The sequence below is a fragment of the Pristiophorus japonicus genome, unplaced genomic scaffold (genome assembly GCF_044704955.1).
Source record: "Pristiophorus japonicus isolate sPriJap1 unplaced genomic scaffold, sPriJap1.hap1 HAP1_SCAFFOLD_29, whole genome shotgun sequence".
Taxonomy (NCBI): domain Eukaryota; kingdom Metazoa; phylum Chordata; class Chondrichthyes; family Pristiophoridae; genus Pristiophorus; species Pristiophorus japonicus.
Genome location: NW_027252668.1, coordinates 16,137,218 through 16,155,393, shown reverse-complemented (window position 1 = coordinate 16,155,393; position 18,176 = coordinate 16,137,218). Strand labels below are relative to the sequence as shown.

General features: G+C 45.3%; 3 non-coding genes across 3 annotated transcripts; 1 reads left to right on the top strand and 2 right to left on the bottom strand.

Annotated features, from left to right (window-relative positions):
- Positions 1-693: 693 nt before the first annotated feature.
- Positions 694-781, bottom strand: trnap-cgg (transfer RNA proline (anticodon CGG)). The gene is given in 2 exon segments: positions 694-729; positions 746-781. It is a non-coding gene; the product is annotated as a tRNA-Pro (tRNA).
- A 4,116-nt stretch (positions 782-4,897) lies between these two features.
- On the bottom strand, positions 4,898-4,970 carry trnav-uac (transfer RNA valine (anticodon UAC)). Its single transcript has one exon. It is a non-coding gene; the product is annotated as a tRNA-Val (tRNA).
- Positions 4,971-15,280: 10,310 nt separating this feature from the next.
- On the top strand, positions 15,281-15,353 carry trnav-cac (transfer RNA valine (anticodon CAC)). Its single transcript has one exon. It is a non-coding gene; the product is annotated as a tRNA-Val (tRNA).
- The last annotated feature ends 2,823 nt before the right edge of the window (positions 15,354-18,176 follow it).

Below are 18,176 nucleotides of genomic sequence, written 5' to 3'. Positions count from 1 at the left end.
TAAAAGTTTCAATTGTCACGAAGCAGGGGTAAGGCAAAGATATAAAATGTGGCATTTGGAACAGATAGTTTAGAATCCGATTAATTTTTGATCAATTGGTACACCGAGCTGAAAACTGCAACGTGTTTGTGTTCTTCGGCTAACATTCGCAAGGTTTGGGTGTAAGTACTATTAAGTGTATGTTTCATTATTGTCTGCTTAATAACTCTGACATTTAATGTTGCGGACCCTATTCCTGCACTGCGTGTGTTCCAGCTCTGTTTGGAGCACCGATCCCTTCAATCCGTCGCTTACAGGGACAGTTGGATTCACCGTTTCTTTGTTTGGTGAAATTTAAAAGATTGAAAGCGGCGCACATCAACCTGGTGACCGACTCACTAACCGCTACACGCTGGTCCCGTGAGATGGATGCACAGTTACTGTTACAAGCTTGAACGCAGGTACAAGCAGAACTCATTCATAGAAAGTCCAAGTCCCTGAGGCACCTGATTTTTTGCACCAAACTCCTTCGCAATGAGTTACGGTTCGTGTGGGGTGATTTGGGCACATCTTTCCCCACACGACAACACTTCAAACACAACTCAACGGATGCAAAGCGCTTTGGGGCGTCATGAGTTCCTGAAAGGTGTTGCAGAAATGCAAGTCCTTCTTTACAAAAGTTTGATGCAATTTCAACAATCTTGGGTAAATTGAGAGCTCGTCCGGGATTTGAACCCGGGACCTCTCGCAAATTTCAAGCAATAACCCCGAAGCGAGAATCATACCCCTAGACCAACGAGCCAACTGCTCAATAAACGTGGAGATAAGGTGTAACCATTATTGAAACATTTTTAGTGTCTTGCTATTCTTGATCGGAGGAGCACATGAGATGGAATCAGTGACTTTGCTTTTTCGACCTGTCTTCTGAAGCACCGCACGGTCCAACTCCGACAGTCAATGAGCTGTTGGGACGTTAGTGTATCCAGGCTGTGGATGGTCACCCCGAGCGCAGCAGAGGGGTTTCTGTATTAGTTCTGGGTGGGGACAGTACCTTTCCCCTTCTCTCTTCCTCTTGTCTATAACCCTGTGCTTTGGTTTCTCTATTTATTCCCCTGTCTCAGTTTCTAGTGTTTAAAAGGGAACAAAAGATGAAATGGGTCTCACTGTGGAACAATTTCTCTCACTCAAAGTTAGACACACTACCGTGGGCAGCACGAGGTCTAGGTAGGTAGCTGTTGATATTCAGGGTCATATACAAATATATATAAATATATCGACATGTATCGTAACAGTTCCCTGGTGGTCGAGCGGTTAAGACCCGGCGGACTAACCTGGTTTCAATCCACGATCAATTCATCGCATAAAAATAATTGAGGTCTGTGAGACGATTAATAATTGCTGTAACCACCATGAATACCAATACTTTCTGTGATAGACCGAGCTTACAGACTATCTGACTTTTCCGGGCATGTATTCCGGGTTTAATTTTGTAAACTGGGTGAGTTCGCTGATCGCGGATAGAAAGGTAGGAGCCTCTGTGGCCCCACTGTGAGGATGTGGAAGTGAACACGGTGGCTGGGTGATCCCTGACATTTCTGTAAAGGGCAGCAGAGGAGAAGGATTGAGAACATTCAATGCAGGACAGAAGTTGTTTTAGGTGAGCCAACACACAATGCCGATCAGCACAGACGGAGCTCACTGGTCACCTCCCCTCTGTTGGTGTTATTGTACCAGAGGTTTCTGTAGTGTAGTGGTTATCACGTTTGCTTTACACGGGGAAGTTCCCTGATTCAATCCCGAGTTTAGTCACCTGGCAAATGCTGCCTGACCTGCTGAGATTTCCAGCATTTGCTATTTTTCTCCTGGTAAAAGGGCTCCCTTATTTCTTAATTGCTCTTTATTTCACTTCAATAAATAGATAACTTTGACTGAGAGAAAACGGATCCACCGGGGACCTTTTGCGTGTGAGGCCAACGTGATATCCGCTGCACTGCAGCCCATCAATAAGTGAGAAACCACTGAATACAAAGGATGAGCTGGTCAAAGTCAAACCCTCCTTTCTTATTCAGCAGTGGCATGAACGGGAGTCAGACGCCACAAAGTTTAATTAAAGACACAAATACAAGTAACACTTGCAAATCTTTTCACTGTAAAATTATTTCACTTTATTTGAAATCCGACAGCATTGAATCTGAAAATACGCACGGTGGGATTTTATCTTCACTACTGATTTTATTTTGGGTACACGATAGGAAAAACCGGTGCTGCTAAATTTGATAAAAGTTGTCCCAGATCCCTGAAGACTTTGAACCAGAAAGCTAAAATACAGTGAGTAAAATGGGATATGGTTTTCGAGTTGAGATGCAAAGCACAGGCCAAATGATTGAAGTATGGAATGTCCCTAAGTTAGCATTTGTTTGATTGTGCAAAAGTAGGTGAGGGGTTAATTAATGATGGTTTCCAGTTAAAGCAAGAGAAAAGTTTTCGAATAAACCATAAGGTGACTGTCCGGTGAGCGCTGTTTGTGATACCTGGTGGGAATGGGCGGGGATTTTCAAGCCCCTTGTATTGCAGAACCTTCATATAGACAAAAATCTCCAGTCCACTGTGTAGGTCTCATGGTGCAACGGTAGTGTGTCTGACTCTTGATCCGAAGGTTGCGTATTCAAATCACGTTAGGGTCAGTGTTTTTTTGGATATTTTTCTTCCAGAATTAATATTTCATTTGCTGTTTGACAATAACCAGACCCTTGCTCCAAGGTCTGTCTCACTGTTTCCCCGGTGTCAGGCAGAGATACACCTGCTGCCCTCAATTATTTCATGTCACAGGACACAAAATTTCAAATTAATCTGCAGGTGGCCACACACAGCAGTGAGTCGTCAGGATGGCCGAGCGGTCGAAGGTGCTTTGTTCAATTCAAAATCTATCTTGAAGACAAGGGTCCAAATGTCACTTCTGGTGTTTATTATTTTTAATCATTAAGCAGAAACAAAAACCAACTTTGTTAATATTGAACCATTAATGTCAATTATTTAATTTTTTCTCATCTTTAATTGATCAATGATCACGCCCGGTTGCGATACGGGGATTTTTCACGTGTTCAGCGAATGAGATAACCACTACACTACGGAAACACTGCAATTGACGCAATGCGAGGAACATAACCAGCGCTTTAACTTACACAGCTGGCCGATACTTCAGGAGCTGGTTTTACGAGAATAGAATGACGGTGCTATATTTAGGAAGGCTGTGATTGTGGTAGGAATTGATCTCGTGTTTCCCAGACTTTACACATCGGAACAGGAGCTGGCCATTTAGCAGCGAGTGGTTAGGATCAGGAATGTACGGCTTGAGACTTTCTGGCCTGAGGTAAGAAGGTGGTGCTCAGGAATAAGGTGAAAGGTTGAATCTTCTGCACTGACTCTCTTTAACAAACTCCAGCACCAGGTCAGACGGAAATGTTAAGCGAGCAGCTGAACAGCTGAATCCCACTTTGAAGGAGTTGGCCGTGGTGTCAAACAAATGTGTTCCGTTTAATGATAATTATTGTTAGAATTGGAATTCAAGCTGAACACTCGTGTAGAGGAGACAGTGACCTGAACACAGCACCTTCTACCGCCCGGCCATCCTGACTATTCAGCGCTGTGTGTGGCCACCTGCAGGTTGATTTTGAACTTTTGTCTCCTGTCACATGAAATAAATGAGGGCTGCAGGCGTATCTCTGCCTGACACCGGGGAAACAGTGAGACAGACCTTGGAGCAAGGGTCTGGTTAATGCCAAACAGCAAAGGAAATATTAATTCTGGAAGAACAATATCCAAAAGAGCAATACCCCAACATGATTTCAACACACAACCTGTTGATCTGGAGTCAGACACACTACCGTTGCACCACGAGGCCTACACAGTGAGCTGGAGATGTTCATCTATATGAAGGTTCTGCAATATAAGGGGCTTTAAAATCCCTGCCCATTCCCACCAGGTATCAAAAGCAGCGCTCAGCTGACAGTCACCGGATGGTTTGTTCGAAAACTTTTCTCTTGCTTTCACGGGAAACCATCATTAAGTAACCCCTCACCTTCTTTACACAATCAAACAAATGCTAACTCAGGGACATGCCATATTCAATCATTTGGCCTGTGCTTTGGGGAGCGGGCAGGGAAATGGACCTGAGTCCATTATCAGATCAGCCATGATTGTATTAAATGGTGGAGCAGGCTCGAGGGGCCGTATGGCCCACTCCTGCTCCTATTTCTCATGATCTTATGTTCTTATGCATGTGAACCCATTTTACGCAATGTATTTTAGCTTTCTGGTTGAAAGTGTTCATTGCCGATGACACCACGAATCTGGGGCAACTTTTATCAAATTTATCAGCACCGATTATTCCTACCGTGCACACAAAATACAATCAGTAGTGAAGATAAAATCCCACCGTGTGTATTTTCAGATTCAACGCAGTAGCATTTCAAATAAAGTGAAAGAATTTTACACTGAAAAGATTTGCAAGTGTTACTTGTATTTGTGTCATTAATTAAAATTTGTGGCGTCTGACTCCCGTTCATGCCACTGCTGAATAAGAAAGGAGGGTTTGACATTGACGAGACTGCACTGCCCCTGATATTTGTCAGCTCATCCTTTATATTCAGTGGTTTCTCGTCCTTTGATGGGCTGCAGTGTAGCGGATATCACGTTGGCCTCACACGCAAAAGGTCCCCGGTGGATCCATTTTCTCTCACTCAAAGTTATCTATTTATTGGTGAAATAAAGAGCAATTAATGAATAAGGGAGCCCTTTTGCCAGGAGAATAAATAGCAAATAAAAACAGCAAATGCTGTAAATCTCTGCAGGCCAGGCAGCATTTGCAGGAAGACTAAACTCGCCTCCGATTGTTCATCCACAGCAAGTTTAAATATAATGTTTCTGCCTGGGATTGAACCAGGGACTTTTCGCGTGTAAAGCAAACGTGATAACCACTACACTACAGAAACCTCTTGTACAACAGCCCCCACAGCAAGGAGCTGACCAGTGAGCTCCCTCTGTGATGATCGGGAATGTGTTGGCTCACCTGAAACAACTTCTGTCCGAAACTGAATGTTCTCAATCCTTCTCCTCCGCTGCCCTTTACAGAAATGTCACGGATGACCCAGCCACCGTGTTCACTTCCACATCCTCACAGTGGGGCCACAGAAGCTCCGACTGTCTCCCCACGATCAGCGAACTCACCCAGTTTACACAATTAAACCCCAAACACGTGCCCGGCAAAGTGCAGGAGAAGCCAGATAGTCTGCAAGCTCGGTCTATCAAAGAAAGTATTGGTATTCATGGTGATTGCAGCAATTATTAATCGTCTCACAGACCTCAATTATTTTTATGCGATGAATTGATCGAGGATTGAAACCAGGTTAGTGCCCCGGGTCTTAACCCCTCGACCACCAGGGAATAGTTACGATGCATGTCGATATATTTATATATATTTATATATGAACCTGAAGGTCAATGGCTACCTACCTAGACCTCGTGGCGCCCACGGTCGTGCGTCTAACTTTGAGTGAGAGAAACGGTTCCACAGTGACACCTGTCATGTGTTCTGCATGGTTACTGCTTGTACTATTACAAGGTGTGCCACCAGAGGGCACTGCAGTGGGAGACTTGTAGCTTACCAGCACAGGTGTGCCTGGCCTCGTATAAAAGGCAGGCCACCAATAAAGGTTATCAATAAAGGACTCAGGTCAATACAGTTAAAGAACGACACATTGTCTCGTGGAGTCATTATCAGAGCATTTGAAGGTATTACAAGGGAGACCAAAGCCTCAGAACCTGGAAATTCTACCAGAGCGTCGAAGTCATGCTGTAGGTGCCTGGGACAACACATTGCTCAAAGTTGTCCACACGTGAAGACAGAGTGTTTCTTCGACAGAAAGACTGGGCATCTTACGAAGGCATGCCGCCTGAAGGCTAAACCTGTTGTTAAAGCTATGAGTCCAGCGTTCAAAGCTGTGAGTCGAAATCCCAAAAGACTTCATAGCATGGAAAACCAACAACAGGACGAGGAGATGTTAGATTTACACATCATCAGGAGCACGAGTTTAACGGACAGTGATTCGGAAAGCATCAAAATCCACATAGATGTTGCTGGATTCAAGATACCAATGGAAATTGACACGGGTGCATCCGTGAGTGTAATACCGGAGTCACTGTACCGCGACAAATTGCGTGATTTCCAACTGGAGAAACCCAAGATAGAGCTGCGAGGCTACTCGGGAGAGTAAATTCCTGTGGTTGGTCATATCACTGTACCGATCGGTGAAATATAAAGATTAATTTCAGAACTTGCCTCGAATAGTAGTGAAAAGAGACAAGTCTGCCTTACAAGGAAGACATTGATTAAGCTCACTGAAGCTGGATTGTAGTCAGATTTTCTGTGTGGAAGCGAGATTTTCATCAACGGATGAGGTTGTCAAGAAGTATCCAAAGGTGTTCTGCGAAACGGAAAGTCCGATTCAAGGCTTCAAGGCGAGTGTCAGGTACAGAAGGACGCTAGATTGGTTTACGACAAGCCCCGTTCCGTACCATATGCACTCAAGGAGAAAGTTGAGCATGAACTCAAAAAACTAGAAGGTGTTAACCGTTACACTGCGGAAACATCTCCACTTTCAGCACCAGATTAACAAAATTAAACCCAATGAGATCGGGACAAAAGTTCCTCACATGCTCAGGGCAAAATAAATAATTGTCGTTCTACAAAAGAATGAACAAATTTCAGCACCAGGTCAGACGGAAATGTGAAGCGAGCAGGTGGACTGCTGAATCGCACTTTTAAGGAGTTGGTGGTGACAAAGCAAATGGGTTCTGCCGAATGATTCAATATAAGAAATGTCTGCAATAGTATTCGAACACTATCTATAGTGACCTGAACACCTCACCTTAGACCACTCGGCCATCATTACTATTCAGTGCAGTGTCGCCACCTGCAGGTTGATTTTGAACTTTTGTGTCCTGTCACATGAAATAAATCAGGGCAGCAGGCGGATCTCTGCCTGACATCGGGGAAAGAGTGAGACAGAACTTGGAGCAAGGGTCTGGTTATTGTCAAACAGCAAATGAAATAATAATTCTGGAAGAATAACATTGAAACGAAATGTGATCCTGACACCCAGAAACAAGTGCTAAGGCAAAAGGTTAAATGCTGCATCCCTTCCTGCAAAAAATTCCTTTCACAAACATTTCTCTGAACAAAACAAAAATGTTCCTTTCAAAGTCATTAAACTCCCGAATTTCCACGCCCCGTAACTCTCCTGAATCAGATGCTTCAAGTTTTGCCGACTCCATCCATATCCCTTTTCTCCAAGGTCTGTCTCCCTCTTTCCCCGGTGTCAGGCAGAGATCCGCCTGCTGCCCTCATTTATTTCACTCTCTATGAATCTCTCTAATATTCCAACAGCAGCCATGGTTGTGTGAAGGTTTGTATTCTGTTAATCGTCGCCAATTGTTGTGAAAAGTAGAACACCAGGAGGCTGAGTACTGTGAGCTAAACTTAGTGTGATCTTAGTCTTCTTTATTACAACTCCAGAGCGCCTGAACCACATGGCAGCCAACCTTTTATACTGGCCCTGCAGGTGTGGCCAGGTGACCATTAGGACTCCAACAGTCACGCCCTCTGGTGGCACGTATGACAGAGTTACATACTTCACATAATTGTTATCGGTAAGAAGTTATACATCCAATGAATGCCTGAATCATCAGAAAGGACCCTGGTTTGTAGGACAAGGCTACATATCAGGAAGGAGCGTAGTTAGATGACAAGGGAAGTGATACTCTGATGATAAGTTTGGAGAATAAAAAGAGTAATTACTGGAAACACTGAGCAGGCCAGGCAGCATCTGTGGAGAGAGAAACAGAGTTAACGTTTCAGGTTAATGACCTTCCATCAGAAGTTGGGCAGTTGTGTTAGGTAATACTATTAAAAGTTTCAATTTCACGAAGCAGGGGTAAGGAAAAGATATAAAATGTGGCATTTGGAACAGAGAGTTTAGAATCCGATTAATGTTTGATCAATGTGTACACCGAGCTTGGAACTGTAACGTGTTTGAGTTCTTCGGCTAACATTCGCAAGGTTTGGGTGTAAGTACTATTAAGTGTATGTTTAATTATTGTCTGCTTAATAAATCTGACATTTAACGTTGCGGACCCTATTCCTGCACTGCGTGTGTTCCAGCTCTGTTTGGAGCACCGATCCCTTCTATCCGTCGCTTATAGGGACAGTTGGATTCACCGTTTCTTTGTTTGGTGAAATTTAAAAGATTGAAAGCGGCGCACATCAACCTGGTCACCTACTCACTAACCGCTACACGCTGCTCCCGTGAGATGGAAGCACAGTTACTGTTACAAGCTTGAACGCAGGCACAAGCAGAACTCATTCATAGAAAGTCCAAGTCCCTGAGGCACCTGATATTTTGCACCAAACTCCTTCGCAAAGAGTTGCGGTTCGTGTGGGGTGATTAGGCACATCTTTCCCCACACTGCAACACTTCAAACATAACTCAACGGATGCAAAGCGCTTTGGGGCGTCATGAGTTCTTGAAAGGTGTTGCAGAAATGCAAGTCCTTCTTTGCAAAAGTTTGATGCAATTTCAAAATTCTTGGGTAAACTGAGGGCTCGTTTGGGATTTGAACCCGGGACCTCTCGCAAATTTCAAGCAATAACGCCAAAGCGAGAATCATACCCCTAGACCAACGAGCCAACTGCTCGAGAAACGTGGAGATAAGGTGTAACCATTATTGAAACATTTTTAGTGTGTTGCTATTCTTGATCTGAGGAGCACATGAGATGGAATCAGTGACTTTGCTTTTTCGACCTGTCTTCTGAAGCACCGCACGGTCCAACTTCGACAGTCAATGAGCTGTTGGGACGTTAGTGTATCCAGGCTGTGGCTGGTCACCCCGAGCACAGCAGAGGGGTTTCTGCATTAGTTCTGGGTGGGGACAATATCTTTCCCGTTCTCTCTTCCTGTTGTCTATAACCCTGTGCTTTGGTTTCTCTATTTATTCCCGTGTCTCAGTTTCTAGTGTTTAAAAGGGAACAAAAGATGAAATGGGTGTCACTGTGGAACAATTTATCTCACTCAAAGTTAGACACACTACCGTGGGCAGCACGAGGTCTAGGTAGGTAGCCGTTGAAATTCAGGTTCACATATAAATATATATAAATATATCGACATGTATCGTAACTGTTCCCTGGTGGTTGAGCGGTTAAGACTCGGCGGACTAACCTGGTTTCAATCCTCAATCAATTCATCACATAAAAATAATTGAGGTCTTTGAGACGATTAATAATTGCTGTAACCACCATGAATACAAATACTTTCTGTGATAGACCGAGTTTACAGACTATCTGGCTTCTCCTGCCCTTTGCCGGGCATGTATTCGGGTTTAATTTTGTAAACTGGGTGAGTTCGCTGATCGCGGATAGAAAGGTAGGAGCCTCTGTGGCCCCACTGTGAGGATGTGGAAGTGAACACGGTGGCTGGGTGATCCCTGACATTTCTGTAAAGGGCAGCGGTGGAGAAGGATTGAGAACTTTCAGTGTGGGACAGAAGTTGTTTCAGGTGAGCCGACACACAATGCCGATCAGCACAGAGGAAGCTCACTGGTCACCTCCACTCTGTTGGCGTTATTGTACCAGAGGTTTCTGTAGTGTAGTGGTTATCACGTTTGCTTTACACGGGAAAAGTTCCTGGTTTAATCCGATGTTTCGTCTGCTGGCAAATGCTGCCTGACCTCCTGAAATTTCCAACATTTGCTACTTATTCTCCTGGTAAAAGGGCTCCCTTATTCCTTAATTGCTCTTTATTTCACTTCAATAAATAGATAACTTTGACTGAGAGAAAACGGATCCACCGGGGACCTTCTACGTATTAGGCCAACGTGATATCCGCTGTACTGCAGCCCATCAAAGGGTGAGAAACCACTGAATATAAAGGATGAGCTGGTCAACGTCAAACCCTCCTTTCTTATTCAGCAGTGGCATGAACGGGAGTCAGACGCCACAAAGTTTAATTAAAGACACAAATACAAGTAACACTTGCAAATCTTTTCAGTGTAAAATTCTTTCACTTTATTTGAAATCCGACAGCATTGAATCTGAAAATACACACGGTGGGATTTTATCTTCACGACTGATTTTATTTTGTGTGCATGATAGGAAAAACCCGTGCTGCTAAATTTGATAAAAGTTGCCCCAGATCCCTGAAGACTTTGAACCCGAAAGTTAAAATACAGTGAGTAAAATGGGATATGGCTTTCGAGTTAAAATGTAAAGCACAGGCCAAATGATTGATGTATGGAATGTCCCTGAGTTAGCATTTGTTTGATTGTGCAAAAGAAGGTGAGGGGTTAATTAATGATGGTTTCCCGTGAAAGCAAGAGAAAGGTTTTCGAGCAAACCATTCGGTGACTGTCCGATGAGCGCTGTTTGTGATACCTGGTGGGAATGGGCGGGGATGTTAAAGCCCCTTGTATTGCAGAACCTTCATATAGACGAACATCTCCAGCTTACAGTGTAGGTCTCATGGCGCAACGGTAGTGTGTCTGATTCCAAATTAGAAGGTTGCGTTTTCAAATCACGATCGGGTCAGTGTTTTTTTGGATATTTTTCTTCCAGAATTAATATTTCATTTGCTGTTTGACAATAACCAGAACCTTGCTGTAATGTCTGTCTCACTGTTTCCCCGGTGTCAGGCAGAGATACGCCTGCTGCCCTTATTTATTTCATGTGACAGGACACAAAAGTTCAAAATCAACCGGCAGGTGGCCACACAAAGTACTGCATAGTCTGGATGGCCGAGCGGTCTAAGGTGCTGTGTTCAAATTGCAGTTTTCTCTGAAGGTGAGGGTTCGAATCCCACTTGTGACTTTTCTGATCTTTAAGCGGAACCCATTTGTTTTGTCATCACCAACTCCTTAAAAGTGCAATTCAGCAGTCCACGTGCTCGCTTAACATTTCCGTCTGACCTCGTGCTGAAGTTTGTTCATTCTTTTGTGGACTATCAATCAGATATTTTGCCCTGAGCATGTGAGGAACTTTTATCCCGATCTCATTGGGTTTAATTTTGGTAATCTGGTGCTGAAAGTGGAGATGTTTCCGAAGTGTAACGGTTAACACGTTCGCCTCACACGCGAAAGCACCTCGGACGGAAATATTTTCTGGAACTTTCTCATGCATGTTCAGAGGAGAGTTTGTTCTCCTGTGAAAGGTCAAGAGATCATAAGAACGTAAGAGTTAGGAACAGGAGTCAGCCATTCGGCACATTTTCAAGTTTTCAAGATCTTTCCGCCCGGTTTCGGACCGGGGACCTTTCGTGTGTGAGGCGAATGTGATAACTACTACACTTCGGAAACACTATGATAGAATCTATCACAGGATAAAACCACAGCTCTAACCTACACAGCTAGCCGAGAATTCAGGAACTTGTTTCAAGAGAATAGAATGATGGTGCTATATTTAAGAAGGCTGTAAGTGTGGCCTTCGACAGCGTGGACCATTTTCCACGCCTCGGGAACCTACTATCAGCAAGGGCAGACATCGAAGACGAGGTCAAACACCGCCTCCAGTGTGCCAGCACAGCCTTCGATCACCTGAGGAGGAGAGTGTTTGAAGACCAGGACCTCAAATCTGGCACCAAGCTTATGGTGTGCAGGGCGGTGGTGATAACTGCCCCGCGGTATGGATCCGAGACATGGACTATATACAGCAGACATCTCAAATCACTGGAGAAATACCACCAGGGCTGTCTCCGCAAGATCCTGCAAAGCCCCTGGGAGGACAGACGCACCAACATCAGTGTTCTCGATCAGGCCAACATCCCCAGCATTGAAGCACTGACCACACTCGACCAGCTCCGTTGGGCTTGCCACATTGTCCACATGCCCAACACGAGACTGTCTAAGCAAACGCTCTACTCAGAACTCCGATACGGTAAGCGAGCCCCAGGTGGGCAGAGGAAACGTTTCGGGCACAACCTCAAAGCCTCCCTGATAAAATGCAACATCCCCACCGGCACCTGGGAGTCCTTGTTCCTCGGGTTGAGTTGCCTGTGCTGCATGATCCGTGCCGGATCGATCATCCTCTTCCACGTGGTATGTCACAGCACGTTTGCACATTCACTGGAGGTACCCCATCGTTGTGCAGCCTTTGCACACGTCGTGCTTGAATCGATATTGATGGGCCCGAGGATTATCCCCGCAGCACCAACACGGTGCTAATAGATTCACATCGATCCCCGATGGCAGACTCTGATTCATCACAGGTCTTGCAGCCACAGACGTATAGACCCTGCCATATGCAGTTCGGCCTGCTAGCGACATCATTTTATGCACAGTACTTGCCGATGAGCTTCGATGTTGAGAATTTATCTGTTTGGTGTTATCGTCCGTGGCCATGCATGCCTGAGCGATCGCGATGGCCCAGCTCAGGTCTAGGGTTTCAGCAGCCAGCAGCTTTCAAAGAATGACCTCGTGGCTGATGCCCAGCACGGAAAAGTACAACAGTATTTGCCCCAACGCAGCTCTAAAATCAATGTCCCGCGAGGTGTCTCAGGTCGGTGACATAATCCGCCAGGTCCTGGTCCCCGGAGCGATGGTGCGTGTAAAAACGATATCTGGCCATGAGGATACTCTCCTTAAGCTTGAGGTAGTCCCAAACCAGTGTGCGCAACTCTGAATAATTCTTCTCCGTTGGTTTTGTCGGTGTGAGCAGATTCTGGATGAGGCTGTATATTTTCGGCCCACAGACGGTGAGGAGAACCGCCCTGTGCTTGGCCACGTTCGTGACTCCTTCCAGCTCGTTGGCCACAAAGTACTGGTCGAGCTGCTCGAAGAAGGCTTCCCAATCATCACCCTGCACGGATCTCTCTAATATCCCAACGGCAGCCATGGTTGTGTGAAAGTTCGTATTCTGTTACGCATCAACAATTGTTGTGTACATAAGAATTCCCCGAGGATGAGTACTGTGAGCTAAACTTAGTGTGACCTGAGTCTTCTTTATTACAACTCCAGAGTGCCTGAACAACATGGCAGCCTACCTTTTATACTGGCCCTGTGTGGGCAGGTGACCATTAGGACTCCTACAGTCGAGCCCTCTGGTGGCAAGTATTGCAGAGTTACATACATCACATAATTGTTATCGTTAAGTTATAATTCCAATGAATGCCTGAATCGTGAGAAAGGAGCCTCTTTGTAGGACAAGGCTACATATCATGAAGGAGTGTAGTTCGATGACAAGGGAAGTGATACTCTGATTATAATTTTGGAGAATAAAAAGTGCAAATGCTGGAATCGCTGAGCAGGCCAGGCAGCATCTGTGGAGAGAGAAACAGAGTTAACGTTTCAGGTTAATGACCTTCCATCAGAAATTGAGCAGTTGTGTTCGGTAATAAAAGTTTCAATTGCCACGTAGCAGGGGTAAGGAAAAGATATAAACTGTGGCATTTGGAACAGATAGTTTCGAATCCGATTAATGTTTGATCAATTTGTACATCGAGCTGGGAACTGTAACGTGTTTGAGTTCTTCGGCTAACATTCGCAAGATTTGGGTGTAAGTACTGTTGTTAAGTGTATGTTTAATTATTGTCTGCTTAATAACTCTGACATTTAATGTTGCGGACCCTGTTACTTCACTGCGCGTGTTCCAGCTCTGTTTGGAGCACCGATCCCTTCAATCTGTCGGTTACAGGGACAGTTGGATTCACAGTTTCTTTGTTTGGTGAAATTTCAAAGATTGAAAGCGGCGCACCTCAACCTGGTCACCTACTCACTAACCGCTGCAGGCTGCTCCCGTGAGATGGAAGCCCAGTTACTGTTTCAAGCTTGAACGCAGGTACAAGCAGAACTCATTCATAGAAAGTCCAAGTACCTGAGATACCTGATTCTTTGCACCGAACTCCTTCGCAAAGAGTTGCGGTTCATGTGGGATGATTTGGGCACATTTCTCCCCACACTGCAACACTTCAAACATAACTCAACGGTGTAAAGCGCTTTGGGGCGTCATGAGTTCCTGAAAGGTGTTGCAGAAATGCAAGTCCTTCTTTGCAAAAGTTCGATACAATTTCAAAATTCGTGTGTAAACTGAGAGCTTGTCCGGGATTTGAACCTGGGACCTCTCGCAAATTTCAAGTAACAACCCCAAAGCGAAAATCATAACCCTAAACCAACGAGCCAAATAATTGACAAATGTGGAGCTCAGGTGTAACCTTTATTGAAGCACTTTTAGTGTGTTGCTATTCTTGATCGGAGGAGCACATGGGACGGAATCAGTGACTTTGCTTTTTCGAACTGTCTTCTGAAGCACCGCACGGTCCCACTCCGACAGTCAATGAGCTGTTGGGACGCTAGTGTATCCAGGCTGCGGGTGGTCAACAGGCGCCTGGCTGCAATGAGCGATAAAATGCAACGTTAGCCAGAAGCCCGGCGTGCTCAGTCGGTAGAAGATGAGAATCTTAATTACAGGGTCGTGGGTTTGAGACCCATGTTGGGCGATTGCATTTCTTTTAATTTAATGTTGGTTTCATGGAAAATCATCATTAATTAAACCACAATCTTTTTTTGCACAATTAAAGAAATGCTAACTGAAGGAACTTAACATCGAAATGAAATGTGAGCTGACAACCAGAAAGAAGTGTTAAGGCAGAAGGTTAAATGCTGCATCCCTTTCTGCAAAAAATTCCTTTCACAAACATTTCAATGACCGAAACGGCACAAATCAAAAATGTTCCTTTCAAAGTCATTAAACTCCCGAATTTCCACGCCCCGCGAATCTCCTGACTCAGATGCCTCTAGTTTTGCCGACTCAATCCATGTCCCTTTGCAATATTGTGCTCCCACCCACACTATGAAATGTGCCACTAACTTATCGAATCATGGAATGGTGACAGCATGGAAGGCTATTCGGCCCATCGAGCCCGTGCCGATTCTCAGCGAGTCCCACTCCCCCGCCCTTCCCCCGTCGCCCTGCAATTCTTTTTCCTTCAGACACTTATCCATCTCCCGTCTGAAAGATAAGATTGTGTCTTTCTCCACCGCCCTTTCAAGCCGTGCATTCCAGATACTAACCACTCGCTGCTAAATGGCCACCTCCTGTTCCTGTGTGTAAAGTCTGTGAAACACGAGAGCAATTGCTGCCACACTCACAGCCTTCCTAAATATAGCAGCATCATTCTATTCTCGTAAAACCAGCTCCTGATGTACCGGCCAGCTGTGTAGGTTAAAGCTCTGGTTATATTCCTGAGATGATTTGAACCACAGCGTTTCTGTAGTGTAGCGGTTATCACGTTCGCCTCACACGCGAAAGGTCCCCGGTTTGAGCCCGGTCGGAAACATTATTTTGGAGACTATTTTTGCTGTGAAATAAATTGAACAAAAGTCGCCCCAGGTTCCTTGTCGCATGAGAACTGAACAATTTAAACCAGTCTCCTAAATGCAGAGTGTGTAAAGTCAGATAGGGGAGAAAACTTCATCAATGATTCAAAACAATTGAATGATTAAAGTTCAGTGATTGTAGTTTCCACTGACCCTCAGTAACAATTCTACAAAACAACGCTGTCGGCTAATGAATGGGGAATAAAACAAATAATCTTCACCCACCCCCATCCCCCGACACAGAGTTTAATTCGTTGCATGTCATTATTTTAAAGATTTTGAATGAAAGAGTTACTTTCTGAATCCGGGCTCCCTCTGTGAGCGCCGCAACACTAAACGAGCAGGAAAAACATTAAAGAGTTTACCACAATTGCTGACATTTCTTAGCTTTTTTCTTGTGTTTTTTCAGCTCTTCGTCCTTTTCAGCTCCTGACTGCGGATATTGCTGTGATCAAACCTGAACACAATGCAATGTCTCACAGCCCCTGCCTCGGTTAATACCAGCAGATCGAAGCCGCATTTCAAACTGACAAACAATTCATTCGTTATTCGCACTTCCCAGTTCCAGAGCTCAGAGCGTCATTGTCCAATCGTGGGATGCAAGCTACCTCGGACCCGGGCCAAAGCTCCCCATAAGCCGAGCACAGGCTGAGGAAAACCCCGAGGGTGAGGATATCCTCTTGCGGGGGGCTACAGGACCCTCGGACCCTTTAATAATCTCTCACAGCTCATCTGAACGCAGCCGGAATGTGCCTGCCTCAGCCGGGAGGCTCCACTTTTTTATTTATAAAAAGAGAAGCACTATCCTCATTCAGCAGATATAAGGCAAGATATCATCAAAAGAGGTTTTTGGACATTTTAAGTGATGTGTTTAATGCTTCAGTCCTTTTTGTGTTTAATTCCCACCCCCTCTCTGGCTGTGCCTGCACTGAGCTTACCTCTAGGTAAGGTTGTTCTGAACTTACAAAAGTGGGCACTTACTCCAGCCTTAGTTAGCTTGTAGGAATTTTTCAGTGCCGAAACTTGCAAAACAGGCCTGAGTGTCTGGACACACCCCCTTTTGAAAAAAAAATACCTTACCTGAAACCAACCTCAACTAACTCAGTAGAACTGCAGCAAAATAATATCCGAGAATTGCAATTTCTAACATTCTCCAAACTAAATTAGTTGCTCCAAAAAACTAGGAGCAACTCCACCCGAAATTTGGCCCCTCAGTGTGGGACAGAAGTTGTTTAAGGTGAGCCAACACATTCCCGATCAGCACAGAGGGAGCTCACTGGTCAGCTCCCCTCTGTTGGGTCTGTTGTACCAGAAAATTCTGTAAGGCAATAAACGCCAACGCCTCGGCCCGAATTGAACGGTAGGTACTCATGCTGGCGTCCTACGACTATACCATAAGGCACAGACCAGGTACAGACAACTGTGCCGACGCGCTCAGCAGGCTACCTCTGGCGACCACGGAAGGGTTTGACGAACAGGACTGTGAGATAGTCATGGCAATCAATGCCTTTGAGTCCACAGGTTCGCCCATAACATCTCACCAAATCAGAGCCTGGACGGCCAGCGAACCCACGTTATCCTTAGTAAAAAGATATGTCCTAACCGGTGACTGGGCAGAAGCTCATGATGCCTGCCCGAGAAATTAAAACACTTTCACAGGAGCATGCATGAGATATCACAACAAGCAGACTGCCTGATGTGGGGCAGCTTAGTAGTCATGCCTCTGCGAGGCAGAGATATTTGTCCGGGAGCTCCACCGCGAGCACCAGTGGATCATTATCATGAAGGCCATAGCAGATCCCACGTCTGGTGGCCTGGTATTGACGCGGACTTAGAGCTCTGCGTTCGAAGGTTCACTATTTGTGCCCAACTCAGCAATGCCCCCAGGGAGGATCCACTGAGCCCCTGGCCTACCAAACCGTGGTCGCGGGTGCACGTAGACTATGCGGGCCCATTCATGGGCAAAATGTTCCTCGTAGTTGTAGGTGCATTTTCAAAGTGGATTGAATGCACCATTTTAAACTCTAGCACAACCCCCACCACTGTGGATAACCACACGTGAAAGGTCCCCGGTTTGAACCCGTGTAGAAACATTATTTTGGAGACTACTTTTGCTGTGAAATAAATTGAACAAAATTCGCCCCAGGTTCCTTGTCGCATGAGCAGTGAACATTTTAAACCAGTTTCCGAAATACAGAGTGTGTAAAGTCAGATAGTGGAGAAAACTTCATCAATGATTCAAGCTCCTTAAATGATTAACATAAGAACATAACAAATAGGAACAGGAGTCGGCCATTCGGTCCCTCTATCCTGCTCTGTCATTCAATAAGATCATGGCTGATCTGACCATGGACTCTGAGTTAAGGGACTCGGGGGTCCGTTCTCTCTCCCCTGAGAAGGTTCACGTTCCACAGTCCAGCCACGAAAAGGCACCACATTGTGGACAGTACTTGCCGGGTTTGAGTCCAGAGGATGAGTCATCCGCCTAGAGCCACAGGTCGAGGTCATGAATGCTTGGCACACGGAGATGGCCTTCTGCAGTGTGACTGTGGTATCCGCTGTCGTTTGCTGTGAAGAAATGGTCGAGCCTCTCCACAAAGGCTTCCCAATCATCACCATCAGCGAACTGCTGCAACATACCAAGGTTAACCATTTTCGTCTGAAAGTCCGTAATCTCGTCGCCAATTGTTATACCTTCAGATGCTCTGATGATGACTCCACGAGACAATGTGTCGTGCTTGAACTGTAGTGACCTTCGACCTTTATTGATACCCACAGAATGA